General features: G+C 36.4%; 1 long non-coding RNA gene across 1 annotated transcript; it reads left to right on the forward strand.

Moving 5' to 3' along the window:
- The first annotated feature begins 10946 nt into the window (after positions 1 to 10946).
- Positions 10947 to 13029, forward strand: LOC311290982. The gene is made up of 3 exons (XR_014627494.1): positions 10947 to 11257; positions 12266 to 12300; positions 12613 to 13029. It is a non-coding gene; the product is annotated as an uncharacterized lncRNA (long non-coding RNA).
- The last annotated feature ends 11666 nt before the right edge of the window (positions 13030 to 24695 follow it).

Below are 24695 nucleotides of genomic sequence, written 5' to 3' on the forward strand. Positions count from 1 at the left end.
TTCATTCACTTTAACATTGAGCACTGAAGCAGATAATCCAAAAAAAAAAAAAAAACTGTGTAGTGGAGCAGCATCATCAATAATATCAAATATTGGGGTGACAATTTGGCCATCTTTTTCAACCTTTTTCAATTTATTTCAATTTGGCCACCAACTTCCTAAAGCTGGGTCAGTCTCACTAACCATCGATGGTTTAAATGTGGACTTTCAAACAAAATGTAAGAATTTGGGGGTGATTTTTATTCTTAGAACTCATTTTATGGTAGCTTTTATTTTAAAATGTGTGCAATATTTTATATGGTTATTTATGCAAATTAATGCAAATACCATGATAAACGGATTTCACATGTGCCTGCCTACCATGGAGCTCCAAGCATTTCCAAAAACACTGTGGTATTTTGCTAAATATCCAAAACCATGGTACTGAAAATGGTGAGCTGACCTGTTCAACCTGTAATTAAAGGGATAGTTCAGCCAAAAATGAAAATTATGTGACAAAACAATATATTTTGAAGAATGTCGGTAATCAAACAGTTGATGGGCCCCATTGACTTCCATAGTAATTTTTTCCATACAAATCAATGCGGCCCATCAGCAGTTTGGTTACCCATTTTCTTTAAAATATCTTCTTTTGTGTTCAGCAGAAGAAAGAAATTCCTACAGGTTTGGAACAACTTAAGGGTGAATAAATGATGATAATTTCCATTTTTGGGTGAACCATCCCTTTAAGAAAAGCACTAATAAAGATATAAGTTATTATGTTCGAGTGGTTAGTTCCACCTCTTCTCTCCCTGAAAACAGAAAGAACACGATTCTCTTGCAGAAGTGTGCACCCCTGAAGTTTTCTGATGTATTCATAACAAGGTCTGGTGAAGTCAGACATGACAAGGTGCCAAAACCCTTCTCACTCATCATCCTAACACAAACAACACTGAGCAGAACCGTGTTTAACAGGTGAATGAATGCAAAACAGGTGTGGAGAGCAGAGGACACTGCAGTATGCTAATCAAAAGTGTTAATGCGTCAACCCTCATCTGAGGAGGCAAAGCGCAACATATCTGAGGAGGCATCACCGCTGCTGCGTGTGACAAAAGTAATTAATGAAACAGCAAGATCAAAAGAACTAGTTGAAGCAGCCGGTGAACAATATCATTTTCATTCCTACTAAGATGACATGCTCCTCACCTAAGTGTCCAGAAATTTGTTCGATACAATCTTTACAACTGACTGTCTGCACTTTCATTTTGCAAGTGACAATCAGATCGGTTTGTTTCAGGTCGGCTCATGGATCCACAAGACTAATTTCTTACGTGGTATTTTTGCCCTGTTTTCGATTGCAAATATTTACAAATTCTTAAATCAGCATGCATTTACTTGCAGAAGGAAAATAAATTAAGATATTTCTGTCATGACAAACCTGTGTTTGGCATGGTAATGGATATGACAACAATGTTGATATGTTTGGTCTTGGTGGAATAGATCTGCTACGCTACACTGCTGCTGCTGCTTTTATTGCTGCTGCTGCAGCAGAGCAAATACAGGACTTGCTACTGCCAATACATACACAACACACTGCTGTGAGCAAGTAAGACATGCTGCTTCTGTACAATATAGCATACATGAATTACCCGTAGCAGATCTATACAGGTGGAGCTGGGGAACGTGGAGGATTTCTGAAAGCACACTGGAACTGCTACAGCAAATGCTGACCTGGGCTGCGTTCAGCCCAGACAAAACGTTGCACAACGCTTTTTAAACAGAAACGGTGATGCGTTGAACGCACTGTTCTGATGACGCAAGAGTTGCAACTATGGCAGCTGAGAAGGCCATTCTTTGTGTTCTTTGTGAAGAATTTTCGGAGCCTGATGAAGTCGGTATAAATATGTGTTTAATACTACAAAATATGCCCGATGTTACAGTTACTGCACTTGCCGCCCAGAACAAAAGAGAACATCCCAATCGAGTGAAGGGATTTGTGGAAACTGAAATGGAAGCACACATCTTACCTAATTCAGACTAAAACACATCTATTTAGCCTCACATACTGACTTTATTTGTAGGTCATACTGTTTTAATACCCTGTATTTTCTTTCTCATTTTTAGGAAAAGCACTTAATTACCATTGTTTATTTCTATACCAATACACTTGCAATGAAGCTAAAAATATAAACAACTACATCATTATGTTGATATCCTATATTTTTTACAATAAAACTTTCGACAAACATGTCTTCTAATATCCTCAGTTGTTGCGTATACCGAGCTGCATCGAACACATTTGTAAATTACACTTTTCTTGAACCCATTGTGCGAGTTCACTTTAATACCGCATGCTTTATATACATGTTGCTGCTGATTGGACTGCAGTTCTGACACACCCATCAAACAAGAGAAAACATATCTCAAACCCCGTTGCACACCGGTGCACGCCGTTTCCAGGAAACATGACGTTCAACCCGGAAACCGTAGCAAAACGTTGCGCACCGTTTTGAACTTGAACATGCCCCAGGTATTTGAAAGTTGAGCAGCGAGCTCATTGGTTACTGATACAGCAGGAACCAATCAGCTGTGTCCTATAGAGAATAGTGTGATTGTTAAGCATATTGAGTTAAGAACCTAGAAGCCTGCACCATCTAGAGTTTCATGACAGAACTTATAAAATAAAAGAAAAAAAGAAAAAAGAAAGAAAAAAAGTGAGTTTGTGCTTAAAACAAGAACAATCTGCTATTATGGATATTTTGATAATTGGAAACCAAGACAAAGATGCTAAGGGAGAAATGAGTTTTTTGCAGTATATTTCTTTCAACTTGCCACCATTACACAGATTTTCCACCAGAGAATCAGTGCATATTCCATCTAGTCATTCCGAAGGTGACCTTGTGGACTTTGAGATCTTGGACCTTCCACCTTGTGGAAACTATACGAGAGATATAATAGAGAGCTGCAGGGATAATGTATTTTTGTAAGCCAGCATCAGCCTTGACAAAAAGCCATTAGGATCCTTGTTTAACCAAAAGCCAATTGACTTCAGGACAATGGACCCGGAAGTGCAATTTCCAAGTTTTAGGACTCAATCCAGCAGCACTCTATTCTAGAGCAGTTACATCTTTCTATCTTAGACATCACATACTCATTCATACACACTAGTGTTTTGAGGTAACCTGAAGTCAACAAAGTGAGTAAAACTTCATGAATAGATCAACTTCTATTCTCATAAACATCATGAAGGCATCCTGATATGTGTAGTCCAGCTCATTGTTGCGTCTCTACACGTCTGGTTTCAAACCCTCAGATATTGCAAAGTGTTTGATCTTATTTTGTTTGTAATTCTGTATAGAGTTAGAAAAAAAATCAGGGACTGACTTGTGCTTTTTCCTTTGTATTTCTTCTTTTTTTCCCCCTTCCAGGTCCCACAGAGATACTGATGTGACTTTGAATGAAGAACCTGAGGGCTTAGCGTTGATGTTGGTAGGCCTCAAGAGACGCTACAATCTCGTATGACTTCTAAAAAGTCCTACAACAAGCCCGGAGAGCCTTGATTCTGTAGCAGTCGAACACCGCCGAGTTAAAACGGGACAGAGAGCGAGACAGACAGAGAGAGAGAGCAACAGTCTTGAGATGTACGTTTGGCAGGAACAAGGACAACACATGACAGCCATCAAGAAGACAAGAACATATTTCAGAGAGACTCTTGTCAGAAAATAGTTTGTTGTCAGAGCCGTGTTCGTGGTTCCAAATTGCACCATGGAGAGGTAACTCCGGTCAACGACTGTTTTGCCAAGGACAAGCAAACATTTACCATCTGAGTGTTTTACATCAAATAAAGTATCCGAATGCCTTGAGGCAAAAATTTCAAACAGCTGAAAAAGTGAATGTCGTATTATTACTACATCATTACTGATAGTGTTTTAACTCGATGAGACCTGCTGTTACCCTCCAAAAAGAAGGTGACCAGCGAATGTTGAGCAAGACATAAACCAGCAAGATGTATTTGTTCAACCATCCTTACCAACTAAGGGCCAGATTTACTTACAGCTTTCACCGGCACAAACCCTCTTTTGGCATTAAATTTACTAAAGGCAGTGAAATATTAGCACTGAAAAGGCGCGGGCACTGTTATTTTTGCTGACCTTATTGCAGATGCATGTGTAGGAGAACAATTCACTGAAAAAAAAAAACAATTAACTTACAAATTCGGCATCATTATGGCTTGTGAGCAAGTTTTACTCTAAACAAGAGCAATATCTATAACTGATATAGGTATTAGAACCAGCATTGTTAGTAAACTAAAACTAAATGTATTAAAAAATAGTTTTGAAATAAAGCTGAAATAAATACTAGATAAAAAAAAAACTTAAAATTGTACTAGAATTTGAATCTGAAATAGTTTAAGTAATAAAATTAAAATAGAAAAAAATAAGTTAATTAAAATAACACAACAAAAGTCTATTATTTTAATATTTTATTAATTTTCATGATTATTTCAAAATTTCCTAAACAATTTGTTAAAATGTATTACTTCGTTTGTCTTGTCTACAATGAAAAAAAGAAGAAAAAAAAGATGTATTTTCACTCAGAAATTGCTAGTACATTTTCACAAACACAAATAAATGGCAAGTAACACATTAAATAACATACGTTTAAGTAGAAAAACTGAAATAGTATCTTCTTGTAAAAAGTACTCCACTAATCTTTGTTTTATTTACTTAATTGGTTTGTTGGGGCGTTTTTGCCTGACAAATGGTTGACTATAGGGATTTTTTCTGATGTTATACCCTTCCAAACATTAATAATGTGTATAGATTCATATACCTGGGCATTACATTTAAATTTTACTTAATGCATTTTAATGTGAGAGTGACAATAAAACTTAGCTGAACTTTAGCTTCTTACCTTAACTAATTTTTTCAAAAAAAAATAAATAAAAAAAATCAGCAGATCCCCTGCAGTACCGCCGCTGAACCTCCAGACGTCAGTCAAAGTGTATTGTCTGATGAAGACAGATCAGTTAAATTAAAATGAATAAGGTAATTTTACTCTGGCTTCTAAATGCAGACGCTCTCTCATTACACCGCCACGGTGACCTCTGGGGTCTCACAAAAGCACCAGCGCTAAAGAGGCGGCAGCGATGAGGGCTTCCAGTTTGGCTTCATTAAAGATGAAACAGAAAACACAAACACCCGCTGATTGATACAAGGGGTTTTGCATGAAGCTGCCGTGCCTTGAACTTGCGTCTGTCTATCCATTAACAGCCTATTATGTTCAGCACCAGAGCTCTTAAGCACATCTCTACGAACACCTCGCCACTGACCTCTCATCAAAGGGCCACAGAGAAGAGAAGAATGGAGGAAATCAAAGAGGAAAAAAAAAAATCATTTCACAGCAAAAGTTCTTGACAAAGTCAAAGAAATAACACTGAAACCTGCTGTTTATCTCACAGGGATATTTACGGTTGGGGTGTCTAAAATACGCATGGGTTGTGCACAGTTCAGAATTGAATTGAAAATACCGTAGCTGAGTTTCATTTTAGGCAGCAAACAGAATGTACAATTGCAAATTGGATTTGAAATAGTTGAAAATGAATTTAATGCATTCATATATAACTCATTTTTAACTAAAGGCACATTAGAATGACGGCTTGACAAACATGTTTGACAGATTTGAAAAAAGCTAAAAAAGCCTTTGAAGTTTGAAGGTTAATAGACAGACAGATAGATAGATAGATAGATAGATAGATAGATAGATAGATAGATAGATAGATAGATAGATATAATTTTATGATTATAAGCTGTTTTTCTCATGGGAACCAAAAATGTCCCCACAAGGACAAGGATTTCGGATATTGCCATCATTGTGGGAACATCTTGTCCCCATAATGTAAGGTTTACCAGGCCACACTCACACTCACACACACACACTTAGTTTGATGTGACTTTGAAGCAAAGCTCGGTGGATATGTCTTCCCCTGAGCTTTCCAACTGTTTCCATTTGTATTCATAGCAGACAGCAACCACAGTCACAGCTATAATACAGAGAACTTCCTGTAGATTCATTTTACTTTCCTCAACTTTCAATGTATCTTATAATGTTTTGCATTTTTAATATGCAGACTTCACCCTCTGCTTTCAGCGTGCATTTACATTCTTTCAATAACAATGTTTACACTTCGAATTAAATTTCCATGTTTGATTTGAGAGCTACAGCAGAGGGATTTTCAGTGAATAAACACTACCAACATTTTTGGGGAATGAACTGTGTTGTACAATACACGTCACTCCCGTAAATGACTGAACGCTGTGTGTATAGAATGAGATTAAGCTCTCATAAGAGAAGCCAAATTTAGCTGCAGTATCTTCATTGTCCTGAGAGAAGTCATTACACAGAGAGAAAACATGGAGGTGGTGGTCTCATGAGTACCTGGAAGAAAACACTGCAACTTTAGTTGCTCTTTTTTGGGAGATTGATGAGAAGGACCTTTCAGTTGATGTTCTAGTCATGATATCAAAGAGTATTGTTCCTCTCAGTGTGCACTGCCATTTCTGTTACAAATGGGGAATTGGGTAAACCGAGTCTCAGCTTTCTGTTTATTAAGGAGAGAACTTTCAGATGGAGTGTCCTGCTAAGTCTGCACTTCTCTGCTGGAGTGAGGATGAATGGAGCCGGTGGGGGAGAGAGCGAGAGACCAACAGAGTTCAGAAAACAGCAGTTTCGTGCACTCACCACCTGGGAAAATGATGCTACACAAGCACATTTCTTCATTGCACTAGTATGTAGTCTTTATCATATCCAAAGAGTAAATCTATCTGTCTGATTTTGACACTCAGCAGTCAGCTGTTTTCTGCATTTAGAACACAACACTAGCTGAGGCTAGCTACTGTTTACTGCACAGAGCCCAATAATAAGATAATAACCTTTTTTTTTTTCTATTTTTTTTTTCTATAGCACCTCTCAAAGCACTTTACAGAAACAAATAAAACAACAAGAATACACCACATAAAAAAAAAAATCCACAATATAAAATTAAAGCAGCAAAATAACCATATAAAATAATGCACAATAAAAGATTTATTCAAATTTTCAACTAAAAGCTACCCTAAAAATTTGTTAGACTCTAAAATGGGAGTAATGTGATCTCTTATCCTAGTTCTAGTAAGGATTCTAGCAGCCGAGTTTTGCACTATACCTGCAATTTGTTTAAGGTAGCTTTTGACACTCCAGCTAACAAGGCATTACAATAATAAATACGGGACAATACAAAAAAGTTAATCAACCTCTCAGCAACAAGGAAAGGCAGCATTGGATGTAATCTGGCAATATTTATAAGATGGAAAACAGTATTTTGGACATGAGGCTCAAATGTTAGATTTGCATCAAAAATCACCCCCTAATTATTTAATTTTGTTTGAAAGTCCACATTTAAACCATTGACGGTTAGTGAGACTGACCCAGCTTTACGAAGTTGGTGGCCAAATTGATAAAAATTGAAAAAGGTTGAAAAATATGAAAAAGATGGCCAAATTGTCACCCCAATATTTGATATTATTGATGCTGCTGCTCCGCTACACTCCATTATGCACCTGTTTATTGTTAGGATGACAAAAAGTTTTTTTTTTTGTGGATTATCTGCTTCAGTGCTCAATGTCAAAGTGAATGAATTGGTCAAAAAAATCAAAGGCGGTGGGATTTGCTGTTAGCAGAAGCAATTCCAGCACGATTGTTACAATGAACTCTCAGAGATGAGTGAAGGCAGGATCCACGTGCAGAGGAATTTATTAGGATATTAACAAACAAACAAAATAAACCAAACACAAGAAAATCAGGAAAACCAGGGAGCAGGACTGAGACCAACGACATAACGTCTTAACGTTGGTCGTCATTATCTATACGCATATGTAAACGTTGGATCAATTTTGGATCTATTGCCTCCATATCTTTGCTCTCTTTCCCAACACAAACCTGTTGGAGTTTATTCTTTGCGCTCACAGGATTTGTATAACCTCTCAGTTCCACTCGTCCGAACTGAATTTGGAAAACAAGCTTTTTGGTATGCGGGCCCAGTGATTGGAACTTTTTACAAAATGACCTGAAATTGCAGACCCTGCATCAATGAATATTTTAAAATGTTTGCTTAGTGAGCTGTTAAAGGCAGGAAAAATGTGTAAATGGTTTTAATTGTTTTGATGATATGTTTTAATGTCATGGTGATTTTCTTTTATTTATTTTTTCTTTTCTTTTTTTGATAATGTTGTGCTGCTAAGACGCCCATGTCACTTCTGTAAAAGATTTTTTAATCTCAGAAAGTTTTATCTGGTTAAATAAAGGGCAAAAAAATAAAATAATAATAATAATAACAACATCCACCAAAGGAAAAGACCAGACAATAAACACAGGAACACAAGGGCTTATATACACACACGGTAATAGACTAACAAGACCAGGGAACTAATCAAATAATAAAACTACAAAGTACTACAAAATTGGCACACATGGCCAGAAACAGGAACAGAACCAGGGCAAAATGCAAACTAAGAGACCACATAACAAAAACACAAGAAACACAAAACCAGGGAATACATAACCACATGAGGGGCTGTATACACGTCACCGTTTTCAACTAAAAACAGAACACTTTTTAATGCGTTTTGGCTGTTTGAAGTCTAGCATTAACTTGCCCAATACTCAGGGGAGGTATTCTATTATTTGCCAGCTAGTGAATAACATCATCTTCAGAGAAAGAAGTGGTTCACTTGATCCCACACGGAAGCAAAATGCTTAGCCAGGGTATCATTAGCCGCGTTTCTATTACCCTTCAAGTTGCGCAAATTGAAATTGCGAAATGAAAATACGTCCAATGGAAACACGTCAATTTCGCAAAAACTCCCATTTATCGCAAAAAAGTTTTTGCGCTCGCATGAGGACGTTTTTCAGGCAATTCGAAAAAGGAATATTTCGCAAAATTGCAATGGAAATACTGGATTCTAAACCTCAAAGAAATGCCACAATCAAGACCTCGGAGCAGAAATGAGGGAGAAACAGCCAGAAACACCTCATATGTGCCGCTCATAAGGGTCTTTCCTTGCCATTAATGCTTGGATAACACGCCTACGTTTCCTTCCATTAATAATAATAATGTCTGGTGCGGTACGTGGCTGTGATATATATAAACCTACCAATGTCCATTGTCATGATTTTTGGAATGACTTATCGCGAGAGGAAAAAATGACGTTTTAGTCGCGTAACATCGTTTAATGGTTAATAGTTTTTTATCGATATTTAGAAAAAAAGGCATGATGTAACTATCCTTAAAGCACTATTTACATGGAGTTGAGTTCCACAAACTTCAAGTCGAAGGACATGTTGAAATATTCTGTGGAAAAATCAATTGCATGATCAAGTCAGAATGTCAAAACCAGAATATTCCTTCAAGGTCAAATTTAAGGGGTACATTTTTAATGTCAGTTTTAGCATCTCGTACTGTCAAACATGGAACTGATTCAATAAATTCATGAAGCTTAGTGGATGATTTTGTGATTCACAGCCCAGCTGAAATGTCACAACAATGTCAGCTCAAACTGAAATGCTGATGTTCACCTCACTCTTCCGTTTGCTTACACTGTAAAAAATTTCTAACCCTCCCAAATCAAAAATTTCAAGTGACCGATAACATCTACATTTTTCAGTTGGCCCAAGTGAAATTCTGTAAATTTCAATTGGCCCAAGTGAAAATCTGTAAATTTAATTTTATAATTGACAGAATTTCACTTGGGCCAATTGAAAAATTTAGATGTTATCGGTCACTTGAAATTTTTGATTTGGGAGGGTTAGAATTTTTTTACAGTGTATGTTGGCTTGATTATTATTATTATTAGAAAACAAACAAACAAACAAACAAACAGTTTAAACAGTATCTCCTCCTAAGGCCTTCCATCTACAACCACCAAACTCAAGTCAGACCTCAGACCTGTTCTGACTCTGCGGTGTGCTATAGCTTTTCTAACTGATCCGATTTACGATTTTCGTTAAACATACAATCAAATCTAATCAAAGTCTCAGACTTTCAATGAAGGAGTCAAAACTCTTGTACAATAAGACTTATAAGCTGTGTCCGAAACTCGTTCCGTTCACTTGTTCACTAATCCCTATAAAGTGTATCCTCCTTTTATCTTACATGTTACTTACTTTATCAAATAATATTAACAGCAATAACAATCAGAATGACCTTTTTTTTGTAATTATTTATACCTCCATGCCAGCTTTGTATTTTCATCGACTGAAATAAATTCACATTCATTTTGGGGAGGTAGCAGGGTAGGGTCTGCACACTGTAAAAAAAAAGTGTAATTTTACAGGTAATTGTCTGTATTTTTTTTACAGAATTTTACCGTTTTATCATTATACAGCAAATATCTGTAAAATAAAAGGCATTTGCTGTAATTTAAAGGTCCATTGTTAAATTTACAGGTAATTGCTTGTATTTTGGTTTTACAGCAATTTTACGTTTTTTAAAAGGAACTTGTCTGTATTTTTACAGAGTTATGTGTAATTTTACAGAAATTATTAAGTAATATTTTACAGATTTTTTCTGTGAAATTAGAAAACAAAGAAAAGAAGGTATAACTGCGGAAATCAGCATCTATTCAATATGTTTTCCTTACAGATTATTAAGCATGTGGGGGTTAAAGTGAGTTTTTTTTAAGGTTAAATAAAAGTATTTGTACCATAGACTGTGATTTGTACATACACCTACCCTACATAGGCTACAGTAGGCCTGAATTATTTTTTATTTCACATTTTATTTTATACTCATTTTGATCATTATTATTCTCAGTATAATAATCTAGTATAGTACAGTATAATAATAAACAGTCTTATTCTCCCATAATTTCATGTATATTTTATAAATATTTTTCCAAATCTCCGTTGCTTCACATTCAGGGCTTTGTGTGTGTGTGTGTGTGTGTTTGAGTGCGCGCGCGCGATGACGCAGATTCAAATTCATTTCCGCTGTTTACTCCCGCCCACAACGGTTAACGTTAGCTGATCAGTCGAGTTTGGGCAAGCGGGAGATTTGAATTCAGTCTACTCTCGTGAAGTGGATTGTGAGATCAACAGTGGTTCAAAGCAATCGTATTCATCAAGAACAGCCGTGAGCAGGAGCTGTTGTCAGTCAGTCCGTTTGGATTCTTCGGAAATAACGCCCTTTTCAGTGAGCCTTGTTCGTCACAGCGGACATCATGCCAACCGATCACCGGCTGAGGTAAGAGTCTCATTATACTAAGTTACATGTGAACGATATTTTATATTACATTTGTGTTAAGTTTACAGTTTTCAAGCTAACGTTAGCATTCTTAAATGATGTTCTGTCATAACTGGCGAGAGCTGGAGGCCAAAACACTGAAAATGTAGCATGCGTCATTACATTTTCCATCTGATTTAAGAAAGATCAGTTGAACCCACACCTCAAAAGACCTAAAACGAGCTTTCGTAGACATGTTATACATCACAGTCCGTTTAATTGTATATAAAATCTTCGTTAATACGCGATAGTAGGCCTATCTGTCAGTAAATCAATCTCTTAAATGGCGGGACATTTTGAAACACTGTCTGGAAGCTGAAAACTCTTCTCTTAAAAATATCCTTGGTTTTAATTATAGTAAAATTATAGTAACCACGTTTTTGGCGGATTTTTATTACCATTTTTAATAACCACAGTTATACTACAAATAGGCCTACCATGTTTGTTTGTTTTTTTGTTTTTTCTTTGTGGTTAAACCATAGTTAATTTTCGTAAGGGTTAACGTGGCTATCAAGACTGTTAAGAAAACGAATTCAGTAGCCTAAATACTGTACTTGATACAGGAAAGCACATGAGACTAGAATATGAACACAACATGATAAATAGCTATAGAATGCATGCATATGCATATTAAGCTTATAAAATAAAAGTTGATAGAATGTTTGTGTTCTGATGAAGAAATGAACTTATCTACATTTTGGATGACCTGGGGTCATCATAGTAGCCTTTTTCATAGGATACTTTTGATCATTGGTTATGAAAATTGCATTGATCCAGATGAACAGAAAGTTACACCCCTAGGTGTCTCAGCTCAAAACATCACTGTTAGCCTTTCCTGCTCAGCTTCCAGATCATAGTCAGTTGAGGTTTTGCATTGTCCCAGTGGAACATATTCTGACATGTGTAAATGTAATACTGAGTTGTTAATTTTTTTTTTTTTTTTTTTTTTTTTTTTTTTTGTGATTTCAGGTCAAGTGGAAAGCAGAATGATCATGGAAAACAAGGTATGGGAAGAAGTAATTTAAAATATTGTAATGGCCGAGTCTTCTGATTCCATATGATTGCACTAAAAGTGGCAGAACATTTAATTTGTTTTATACTGTATTTTCCCATGTGAATATTCATTTGATCCTTGTGAGGCCACTGGAGCTGCACAAGGTTTGGTTTTACTACAGTAAGACCACGATTGTGTTAGATTCCACCCATCTATTTATTTATTTATTTTTTATTTTTTTTGTAGTGTAACTAGGCTCTGTCATTTAGAAACATGACTTTTCCTATCACTTAATGACACATATCTCTACCTTTCATTCCAGCCAGAGGATCTGACGGTTGCTGCTCGCATCTCAGCCTACCTGATGGAAAATTCTTCCTTCACCTTCAACTCAACCTTGCCAAGACAGAACTGCTTATGGTTTCAGCCAAACCATGCGATCCTGCTGATTTGCCTTATACAACATCAGAAAGATCTGGCCCTTCCTATCGGAGCCACACAACTCCTTGTCTAAGCTCTTGTTCTATCCAGACTGGACTATTGTAATGCTCTCCTGGCAGGCCTTCCAGCATCAGTCAAACCTCTGCAACTGATCCAGATGCTGCAGCAAGACCTAAACTCACTGCTTCAGATCTGTGTGTCTCCAGAAGCTTGTGTTCTGCAAGTGAACGGCGCCTTGTGGTGCCATCATCCCAAAGAGACACAAAATCACTTTCACTGACCTTTCCCTGGACTGTTCCCTGCTGGTGGGATGACCTGCCTAACTCAACACATTTTCAAGAAACTGCTAAAGATCCATCTTTTCATAAACACTTGACCCAATAATACTAAATCTTTGTTTTAATAATAAATAAATGAACTTGTGTACTGTGCTACACTAACTGGGACTTGTCGCTGCACTTGTTGCTTCTATTGTTCTCTTAATTTTAACTCACTTTGGATAAAATGTAATTGTAAATATTTGAAATAAGTTATATTAGAGTATAAAGGCATACAGCAATTGTCTTTTAATGTGGATATTTTTACATGTTCTAAATGATATACTAAGCCTGTATTTCCTATCATTCACGTATCTTGATGTTCAGTGTTTGTTTAATGAGTAATACTGTAAATGTGCAGGTATTCCGTACTTGTACGTTTAGTTAATTTAACAGAAATTGACTGTACATTTGCTATTAAGTACTTAATTAGAGATTGGTCAAAGTTGTGAAACTGGATCTGCAAAAAATTAAAACTGTAAATATACAAACTTTGTATTTGAATTTATGTACTTATTACATTTTTATACATAACTTCATAGTTATTTTACACAGAAAAACTATATATTAAAAGATAATTACTGTAGATAGACAGAGCATTATTATAAAATAAATTTATAAACCCCTAAATTTACAGTTTAACCTTAAAGTTAAATGTTCTTTTTATGTAATTTGACATAATTTATCTGTTTTTCCACGGTTTAATAAGCCATTATTAACAGTAATGTACTGTAATTTAATAAATTTTGACCGTAAAGTCAATTCTGTATTTTTACGGTTTTTGCCTGTAATTTTGTGAAATGGTTATTTGCTGTAATTTAACGGAACCCGTCTGGAAACTTTGCTGCCAGAGATTTACCGTTTTTTTACGGGATTTTTTTTTACAGTGCAGGGTAGCCTAAATGACTATGAATTATGAAATGATAATTAAGTAAAAAAAATAAAAAATAAAAAGATATAAATCAATATAATTAGTAGTAAATGAAATATTTTAAACAATAGGCTACAAAAAGGAAAGAATAATGCATTGACTCGGTTGGATATAGGCTATATAATAGGCCTAACGTTCACGCATGAACTGTCATCAGACTGACTATCAGGGATATTAAAATACTGCGCTTGTGCATTCTCTGACATTACATTTCTTTCTTTCATTAATATTAAGTATAATATTGCATGCACCTGAGTGTAAGTCACACCGGGTCATGATGAGGCAGAGGTGGACAAAGTACACAACTTCCTTACTTGAGTGAAAGTACAGATACTACTGGTCAAATATTTTTTGTCAAATATGAATATATAAGTTGTAAGAACCGATTTTTACTTAAGTAAAAGTACAGAAGTATTCATTTTTAAAAGTACTTTAGTATCTAAAGTCAAAAGTAAATGTCAATGCATTGTTTTATTATTGTTGTTGTATGTAATACTTAGTAATGTAATACTACAGTACCTTATGCCTCTGAATCTATGCCTGCCTGCCTGCCTACCCTCATATTAATATCACATTTATTTCTAGAACACAGTTCCAGTAGTGGGATTGAATGTGAGATTGAATAAGTGCGCTCAATAATGTCCACAATGGTTCCCTCAAATAGTGCCCCATTTAAAGTTTTTTGGCTTTTAGTATGAATATGTTAGCCTTACTGTTATCTATAAGCTAGTGTGCTCAAAAACAATGACAAAATTCTCATTTAGAAGACCAAACCCAACATTGAAAATAAAAATTAGGTTGATGTCATAATCCAACGTCAGATTGAGGTTAATCTCCAATGTTGGACAGACGTATTGTTGTTGAAAATGAAAATCGGTTTGACCTCGGCTTGACGTCAATCCGACTTTCATTTCCAACCAAAGTGCAACCCCTGCAGGCTGCTACCAAAATCATCCCCTGACTGACGTTACTACTTTCTACTCAAGGACCTTGACAGAAATGTAGTGGAGTAAAAAAGTATGATATTTGTCTTTCAAATGTAGTGAATTTAAAGTAAAAAGTTTCCAGAAAAAATAATACTCAAGTAAAGTACAGATACTCAAAAAGTGTACTCAAGCACGGTACTCAAGTAAATGTACTTTGTTACTGTCCACCTCCCTGAGAGAGAAACACACGCACGGGTCACATCGTTGTAAAAAACACATTTTATTATTAGCCTATTCAGTAATAGTGTAAAAGACCGGTAAATAAAATACCTCCAGACATGTCTGGTGGACATGTGTCCACCAGATCCACACAGGGTGCACATGTGTCCTCCAGATCCACACAGGGTGCACATGTGTCCTCCAGATCCACACAGGGTGCACATGTGTCCTCCAGATCCACACAGGGTGCACATGTGTCCTCCAGATCCACACAGGGTGCACATGTGTCCTCCAGATCCACACAGGATGCACATGTGTCCTCCAGATCCACACAGGATGCACATGTGTCCTCCAGATCCACACAGGATGCACATGTGTCCTCCAGATCCACACAGGGTGCACATGTGTCCTCCAGATCCACACAGGGTGCACATGTGTCCTCCAGATCCACACAGGGTGCACATGTGTCCTCCAGATCCACACAGGATGCACATGTGTCCTCCAGATCCACACAGGGTGCACATGTGTCCTCCAGATTCACACAGGATACACATGTGTCCACCAGATCCACACAGGGTGCACATGTGTCCTCCAGAACACTTGTTCCACCAAGTTCCCCACAGCAACCTCCCAGGTCTCCCCAGGGAGCATCCATGCCCAGTTGGAGTGAGAGGGTGTGCCTAAGGAGCACTGAAGCTTCTGTAAGTCCCTTCTATCTCTTGTTTTGACTAATTTTAAGATTTATTCAAAAAAGAAAACATTGCCTTTAACTATGCTACTATGTTTTCAAGGCCCTTTATTTAAAATCGTTTTATATTTCAAAATGATAAAAAAAATACACCTTTAGATTTAGTCTAAGAAGCACTCATTAAACCTGCCCTGCATTGTACGATTATACATGTATCTGTTCCCTCAACAGGATAATGCAGGTTTATGCCTCCACAAAAACTATGTGTGGAAATTGACAACAAGATGCAGCAGAATCTTAAACTGAGGAGCTACAGCCATCAAGCCCCTCGGATAACCACTTCACAACTGAACCAGAGAACTCAGAGCAGCCTTCAGCCCAGGTTTGACCCGGAAAAGAGCATTGGTTAGACCCTCCTATCTCTCAGTTTTATTTAGATTTAGAAATGATTAATTATTATTAATCTGGGACAATAATCATATCATTTTCAATTTGGACCCCCTCATATTGAAATGGTAAAAGAAGTTTGGCTTTAGATTTTCCTTAAGAATCACTCTGGTCAGCATTACATGATTATGTCTGTTCCTTCCACAGGACAATGCAGGTGTGGACAAGTCACCCCCACAAAATAAGCAGCATATGTCAATCAAAGTCAAGGACCAACAGTCAGATCCAGGTCGCTTAGAGCAAATTTACTATTTATGTAGCATATTAAACAAAATGTTGTGTCATTTCAAATATTTAATATTTAATTTGTGTTTGTACGAATACATGTATTATATATATATTTAAGTGTGTATTTATTTATTTGTCAATGACAACACACATTAATGAGCACTGGTGTTATATAAACAGATAATTTTCATCTGCTGTCACTGGGCTGATTAAATTCACACACTAAGCCAAAGGATAGCATTGTAACATAATTCTTATTTCCCACAATATATGGGTATATAATACAACTGATTCACTATTTCAGTATATAAAAAAAATAGTGCATAATATTTTATATAAAAATAATATATCACTATAGCAGGGGACACACCCCCTGGGCCTTTTGGCGTTGAAAAAACGACTGTCTTCACTAAAGATTAGGGCGTGGACAGGGTTATTTTTGTAACTGACCTTATTGGATGCATTTGTAGGAGTTTCCCTTTCAGACGCAAAATTAGTTCGTTAGTTTTTTTTCCACAGAAACACAAAATGACAAATATAGTCTCAAGCCCCACCAGCAGCCCATACTAATTCATAAAATCTTAACCTGCACCCCCTGTTTATTTCTTAATCAGCACTGATTTTCGTTGGAAAGCTGAATTTTAATATTCAACATCTAAAGTCCGTTTTTCAATCAATACATTATAATACAGTTTTTCTCGATTGTTTACACACATTTTCTGAAAACATGCCTCATATTCTCAGAACTCTACACACAAATCAAAACACACACACACAATGGGCAAATCCCCTCAATTATCCTGCAAAATGAAACTTTACATTCAAAACAATGTTATTTCTTCTCAAAATGGTATTTTGTTTTCAAATGACACACACAAACCATCATATGAATAGACATTTATAAGAACCAGTTGGACACTGATGTGCTCAATGTAAAACACTATGATGAATGGAAAACACTTCTTCTCCATTCATCATAATGACTTGGGCCTTTTTTGGTTCAGTGTTACACTTACTACAGACAGTACATACATAAGTGTGTTGTAAAATATTTGAGAATATTGTTTTTATACTCAGAACACACAAATACATGGTAAAAAATATATTTTATTTTTCCCACAAAAACAATGTAGACAGTGTACATCCCAACCAACACAAAGTTGTACATACAGTGGTCTACAAACAAAACAACAGAAGAATTGACTTTATACAGTTACAGTAAAAAAATAAATAAATCCAATGTTGGCATCCATTGCTCCATTGAAGAGCTCACCTGTGGCCCTTTCATGCTAAAGCTCTGATTGCTAATTGTAAAACTGTGTGACGGGTGTTTGCCCATGTGATGAGTCAGTGTGCATATTTGAATGGCAGTGTGTTCCTTGTGAAAACAAGAGATTTTCTGCATGAAAATTGTGCCAAAAGCAGAGAATTGTGTGTAGTGTTTTGAAAAAGGTGTGTTTTAGAACTGCAGTTTGAGTGTAAAGCAGGAATTGTGCTTGTAGTTCAGCAGAATTGGCTCAGGGGGTTGGTGAATGAGTTACATGTTGTGGTCATTGTGTCTCAAGTACCAGAAAATGTGTGTAAACAATCGAGAAAAACTGTAAAATAAATAATAGTTTAAAAAGTTCAAGCAGGTTTTTGGACAAGATACATCGTTATGTTTCGGCTCCTGTCTGCGCTTCAGAGGGCATCTCAGGCTGCTAAACTGCTGGAAAGTTTTCAGGCCATGGACACTGAAGATGTGCAATGATAGGCTATTTGGAACTAAGTAGGCTATTTTTTTGTAATTATATAAAATGAATATCGTGCCTCTGTTCAGGAAAGCACTCTTCCTCCTCTGATATTTTGCTTATAACTGTGTATAGCAAATTATTTCCCCTGGCACTTGAGAACTGCTGGTCTACACAGAAGAAAGTCCTGTCCAGGCTCTTCGGTACGGGTTGTGTCGAGCCATTCGTTAGTCTGGTTGTTTGATGAGAAAAAAAGATGAAGTGTAGTTGCAATAAGCCTAAATGCGTTAAGAATCCGTACAACTGCAGCAGCGAAGGACTATTATTAAAATATTAGAAATCTAATATTCAAGCTGTTTTCTCATTTTTCTACTCCTAATATTAAACCAAAAAACGACTGAACGAATGATACACGGATTCTCTTGAACCACCACCATGTTTGCGCCAGAAAACTGCAGTGCAGTTCTGTAATCAGCCAAAATGCACCTGTTCGACTTTTCTGAGACCCGCACCTCTTCCCTGTGGATGACCTGTGACCTACTTTCTGTACGATCTGAATTTTTTTGTATTTTTTAAAACTATATTATTTGCAGTCTAAGAATTCAGAACAAAGAAACAGCTGTTTGAAAATACATGTCTATAAAATTCAGCCATAAAAACAATCAGTTCATTAAAGGTGCCCTAGAATTTGAAATTGAATTTATCTTCGCAAAGTTAAATAACAAGAGTTCAGTACATGGACATGACATACAGTGAGTCTCAAACACCATTGTTTTCTCCTTCTTATTTAAATCTCGTTTTTGAAAAACACCCCTGAAAAATAGGCGAATCTCCACATAATATATGTGGACGCAATATAATATTGCTGTGACGCAACAGTCGGGATCATTAATATGTACGCCTCCAAAAATTTGCATATGCCAGCCCATGTTCAAGGCCAGGCGGAACTGCGCAGCCGAATCATCGTCCGAATCATTTTCTTCGAGAGACATCATGGCTTGCAAACGAGCGAAGCATGGCAGTTGCTCAGTGTTTGGATGTACAAATGAACACAAAGGTATTTTTTTAGTTCCTTCATCCGAGCCTCTGAAGAACCAGTGGGTTATGTGGATTTCTGATGTGTAATTGTTCAAGTTCAGACAGATAATCTTTCTCTCAAAGTCGTTCAATACTGTTTATGCATCAGTAAATCAAGCCAGTGACTAAACGATCAACTTCACGTCGTTTCTCTTAGTAGGATGAAAATAATCTTACTTAAAGGGTTAGTTCACCCAAAAATGAAAATTCTGTCAGTAATTACTCACCCTCATGTTGTTACAACCCCGTAAGACCTTCGTTCATCTTCGGAACACAAATTAAGATATTTTTGATGAAATCTGAGAGCTGTCTCACTCCTCCATAGACTTCTAGGTGACCGAAACTTGCTGGCCCAGAAAATGTATTAAAGAGATCGTTAATATAGTCCAAGTGACTACAGTGGCTCAATCTTAAGTATATCAAGCGATGAGAATACTTTTTGTGCGCAAAAAACAACAAAAATAACGACTTTATTCCACTATTCATTTCCTTCTATCTGGGCCTAGAGTCTTTTCACGTAGTGTTTTTGCGCAGCGCATCTGTGTTGCACGTCACACGCATCACACACATGACCAGCGTCGGCCAATAGTGAGCCTACGTGGTGATGTGTAACACAGACGCGCTGCGCAAAAACACTACGTAAACTAACTCGAGGCCCAGAGAGAAGGAAATGAAAAGTGGAATAAAGTCGTTATTTTTGTTGTTTTTTGCACACAAAAAGTATTCTCGTCGCTTGATATACTTAAGATTGAGCCACTGTAGTCACTTGGACTATATTAACGATCTCTTTAATACATTTTCTGGGCCAGCAAGTTTCGGTCACCTAGAAGTCTATGGAGGAGTTAGACAGCTCTCAGATTTCATCAAAAATATCTTAATGTGTGTTCCGAAGATGAACGAAGGTCTTACGAGGTTGTAACAACATGAGGGTGAGTAATTACTGACAGAATTTGCATTTTTGGGTGAACTAACCCTTTAAACTGTGATTAATATACAGATAGCGATCAAAGAACAATCCCTTTCCAGTCGCCCAAGCTGTCAGTCACACAGCGCGAGTTTATCTGGACACTTTTCACTCGTTATGAAATCAATGACGCTGTTACACTGCACAACGAAGCTCTTACTGTACTTACCTCATGTTTGCATTGGTGAAATCATTAGTGAGAGTGCAGAAACTGCGTTGCAATGATAAGATCTTCATTCACTTGATCAACGGGCTTACACTAAATTCTCACAGCAGCCAATCACAGCAGTGTGCGTTTACACTGAAGTCTCACAGCAGACACGCCCCTTCAAACAGAGTGTTCAAAAATATGGCTAAAATCAGGCTAGGAAAAATGCCTTTTATTTCTAAATTATAACACATTTTAATCTAAAAAACATACTAACATTATAAGGGCACCCCAGGAAACATTCTAAAATAATAAAATAATCCATGCAAGGGCACCTTTAAATTTCAAATGTTCAATATTCATTTAAAGAAATCAAATTCAGAACTATTTAAAATTCCACATAATATACAATTTTGTTAGATTACACTTCAAAATAATTCAAATGTACACAATTCAAATTCAAATCATTTTGTCATATTACAAGCTCCATAGTGAGATAGATAAAGATATAGCCTAGATATAGATTGGAGAGATGGATAGAAATACAGATAGATGGACAGAGAGTTTGCGAGAGATAGAAAGAGGTTGGCTCTTAAAAGTGCCTTTGTGTGTTGAAAGTTTGACAGAATCTGCAGGGAGAACAGAAAATGTTAATTATGTAGGGTTGGGTTTCACGCCAAAACGTGTAATACGCACGCTGGTCCACTAGAGGATGCCTACAAACTCCTGTGTGAGTCTTGAAGCTGACTTCTGCTGATGAAACTGCAAACTATCTTTAGTAAAACTTTTCTTAAATTTTTTATAATTCTGACTCCGGGTCTTCTTTCAAACATCTGGTCCTTGGGTCCTAAACTGTTAACCCCTAACAGTAATGGTAACAGTTAACAGTAAACAGTTATAACTACATGTCAAAAATTCTATACATCCGTTTTGCCTTTTTATTTCTTGCATCTTTTAAGGCCTCAATATAATGCTTAAGTTCAATATAAATATAAATGCTTAATGCTGTTTGTGTATGTGGTATTTTATGGATTCTTCTTCTAAATTACAAAAGCCGCACTTAGTCTCCATGTCTCTAAAAAATCTTGAGAGTACTTGTCTCACTTTGTTAAATCACATGAATAACTTTATATGTAACTTCTTTAACTTTATTGGTTAGACAGTATTTACTGGGCGACCTCTTTCCAATCAATCTTGTTATATATCGAGTTCCAAATGGTTTGCATTTTGGCAATAATGTAGTTCTACATATTTTTTTTATATAAAAGTTATCAAAATTTCTATCTATAATTTTCACACCATTAATACTTAAATGATTATATAATGGGATAGACTCAGAAGATATATGGCCTGATAAAAGTTGAATAAGGCCACGAGGAATGACATCAAATACTACTGCAAACTCTAGTAGTTACAGGGATCTTATAATGACTAAGAAATTCACAGTAATTAAAGAGATGTCCATTATGTAAGCAATAAGGTACGAGAGGCTGTGCTGTATCGTGAATAAGTAACGGCTGAAGGGCGTTCGCGTCGTGCCTGCAACCCCTTCAGCCGTTACTTATTCACGATACAGCACTTGCCTCGAGTACCTTATTGCTTTTATAAAACGGTTACCACACAATATTAAAGTAAAAAAAAAGAAAAGTATTAGTGCAACTTTCATGAAGTTAAATCAATAAAAGCATTCCTTCCGCTAGAAAAAAATAGTCCCTGACCGTGAACAACAACGTTCCAATGTGTAATATGCATGAAAGCTCAAATAAAAACAACAAACCGTTCTCAAACTTTGTCTCATTCTTTTTATTTTTTACAACACAATATTTGTGAAATTTCCTCACACAAATAGGCATAGCTTATCTCTCAGCATGAGAAAACGTTTATTTTTTTGATTATTCCGTTATTTTCTCTCTGCACTAAACTAAATATTTACATAGCCTAAATAAAAACACAAGGGCACATATTTTGATAGATAAGTTAGGTCTTTAATCTATTTGATTAATGTTATTAATTTAGTTGCTAAAATGCTGCCTAACAAAAGATACTTTTTTTATTGTTGTTTATTTAAATTTATTTGAACATCTCCGTTTATTGTGCACGCATTAAATATTTGTCTCATTTCAATCGGCTCCACTGTGGTGATATTTAATGCGGTTCTCTTTAGTTGGGGCTCAGCACTGTCAGCAGTGTTTTCTGTTGCAGCAAGAATGTCGCTCCAGTGCTTTCTTTGTTTTAAGTTTGGCCTCCAGTAGCTCTGTAGTGAACTCTCACACTTATGTCCACTCACAGACATAATTTCCCTCGATTCGAGACCAGCATCGGACAATCTCTGCACCATGGTGCTGCGAAGGCAGTGATTTGTGTAAACCTTGGAGGTGCCTGCTGCTTTACAAATTCTCGGTAACATTGTTGCGAGGTAGTTCACACCCATTTATGTTGATACGTGTGGTTGCTAAGGGTGTTGCTAAGGGAGCAGTGATAAATAGAACCGTTGGGTGAAGCGGTCATAGCCGTGTTTTATCGTGAATAAAGCACAGCTATTGACCAATCAGAATCAAGGATTGGAACTAACCGTTTTATAATCTTAATAGGCTCTATGCACGATCGCTTCCGCGTTTTGTCTCAGCCCGCCCAGTTACATCCGGTGCTGCGTCAGAAGCAGTTTTTGCATTAGGTGGAGATAATGGCAAATTACACTCGCTGTTTACAAAAACTTCCAGCGGTTAACGTGAATGAAGTTAACAATATTGTAAGGCAGTTAAACTGTCACACATGAGTAAAAAAGAGAAGTTCTTTAAATTATAAATTACGAGCTACATCAACAACTTTGAGGGTGAGTATTCTCTCATATCGCGCGAAATCCGACTAGCGAATCAGTTTCTAAAATCGTTGTCTCCGTTTCTGAGAAAATTAATTTTATTGAAGTGAATTGTCCTATAGAACGCGCTATGCGGAAGTAAAGACGCTGGCTGAGATCCTACCGGAAATACGTCAGCAGCGTTCGTGCATAGAGCCTATTATTACATGCTTGGTTGAATTCCAATGTAGAATGCGGTCTGTTATTTCTTGATAACAGACCGCTGCGAAGTATAACACAACGTTGCCATGAAAAACAGAGCGTTGCTATGGACGCAGGATTCTAACCGTAGAGACGGAATGGACTATTTTCTTTAGCGGAAGCAATAAACTCCTTTTTAAATCAATATTTTGTGTCAAATTATTGATTTATTTGGTGGGTAGCCATGTAATAAGCGGGATAATGTAGAGCGAGGCGGTTGTTATAGCGAATACAACCCCTTCAGGCTGATTCAAGACCCGATCAGCCTGTCGGGGTTGCATTCGCTATAACAACCGCCTTGCTCTACATTATCCCATACATAACTGTCTGACCAAAATTATACCGTTATTGTAGCAGTTTCTGTAAAATAAAGATTTCTTTTTAAACGTAAAATATTTGTTGTTCCAAATCACAGATTTGTGTGGAGAAAAGTTATGCTTGAAAATAAGAATCCATAATGAAAAGAAGAAAGTTTTATCGGAACCTTGTTCACATCAAAATTACACCTAAAAAAAAATAAAAAAATAATAATTCTAAACCCCCCAATCTAATGCAAGAGCTGTACAACCCTTCAATTTTAGATAATAATATCCTTCCTTTCAATGATAGATCTCTCATTAACCATGAATTCCATTTTTGTTTAATTTTCCTAATAATTGGTGTAAAATTCAAATTATTTTTATTATTATTAATTATTTATAGTGGATAGGGAGCGGTTTCGGACACAGCTAGAGTATGTAAGCTGTTTATCACTAGCAAAGCTTAATCACTAGTACAAACATGCCAAAGCATGTTAACAACATGCTAATCATGCTAACAAAATGCCAATTCATGCTATCAATGTGTTAATCATGCTAGCAACATGTTAAGCATGCAAGAAACATGCTAGCAATCTGGTAAATCATGCTAGCAGTGTGTTAAAACATGCTAGCAATGTGTTAAATCATGATAGCAACATGTTAAACAATGTTGGCAAATGATAAATAATATAAGAAACATGCTTATCACGCTAACAAATTCTAGCAACATGTTAAAACATGCTAACAAAATGTTAAATAATGTGAGAAACATGCTAATCATGCTAACAACATGCGTATGTGTTAAATCATGCTAGCAATGTGCTAATTCATGGTAGCAAAATGATAAAAACATGTTAAAAATGTATTGACACCATCCACCACATTATCTGCAAGGCACTTTCCATGAACATGGCCTCAAAAAATAATGTTAT

This window comes from Rutilus rutilus (assembly GCF_951802725.1).
Source record: "Rutilus rutilus genome assembly, chromosome: 5".
Taxonomy (NCBI): Eukaryota; Metazoa; Chordata; class Actinopteri; order Cypriniformes; family Leuciscidae; genus Rutilus; species Rutilus rutilus.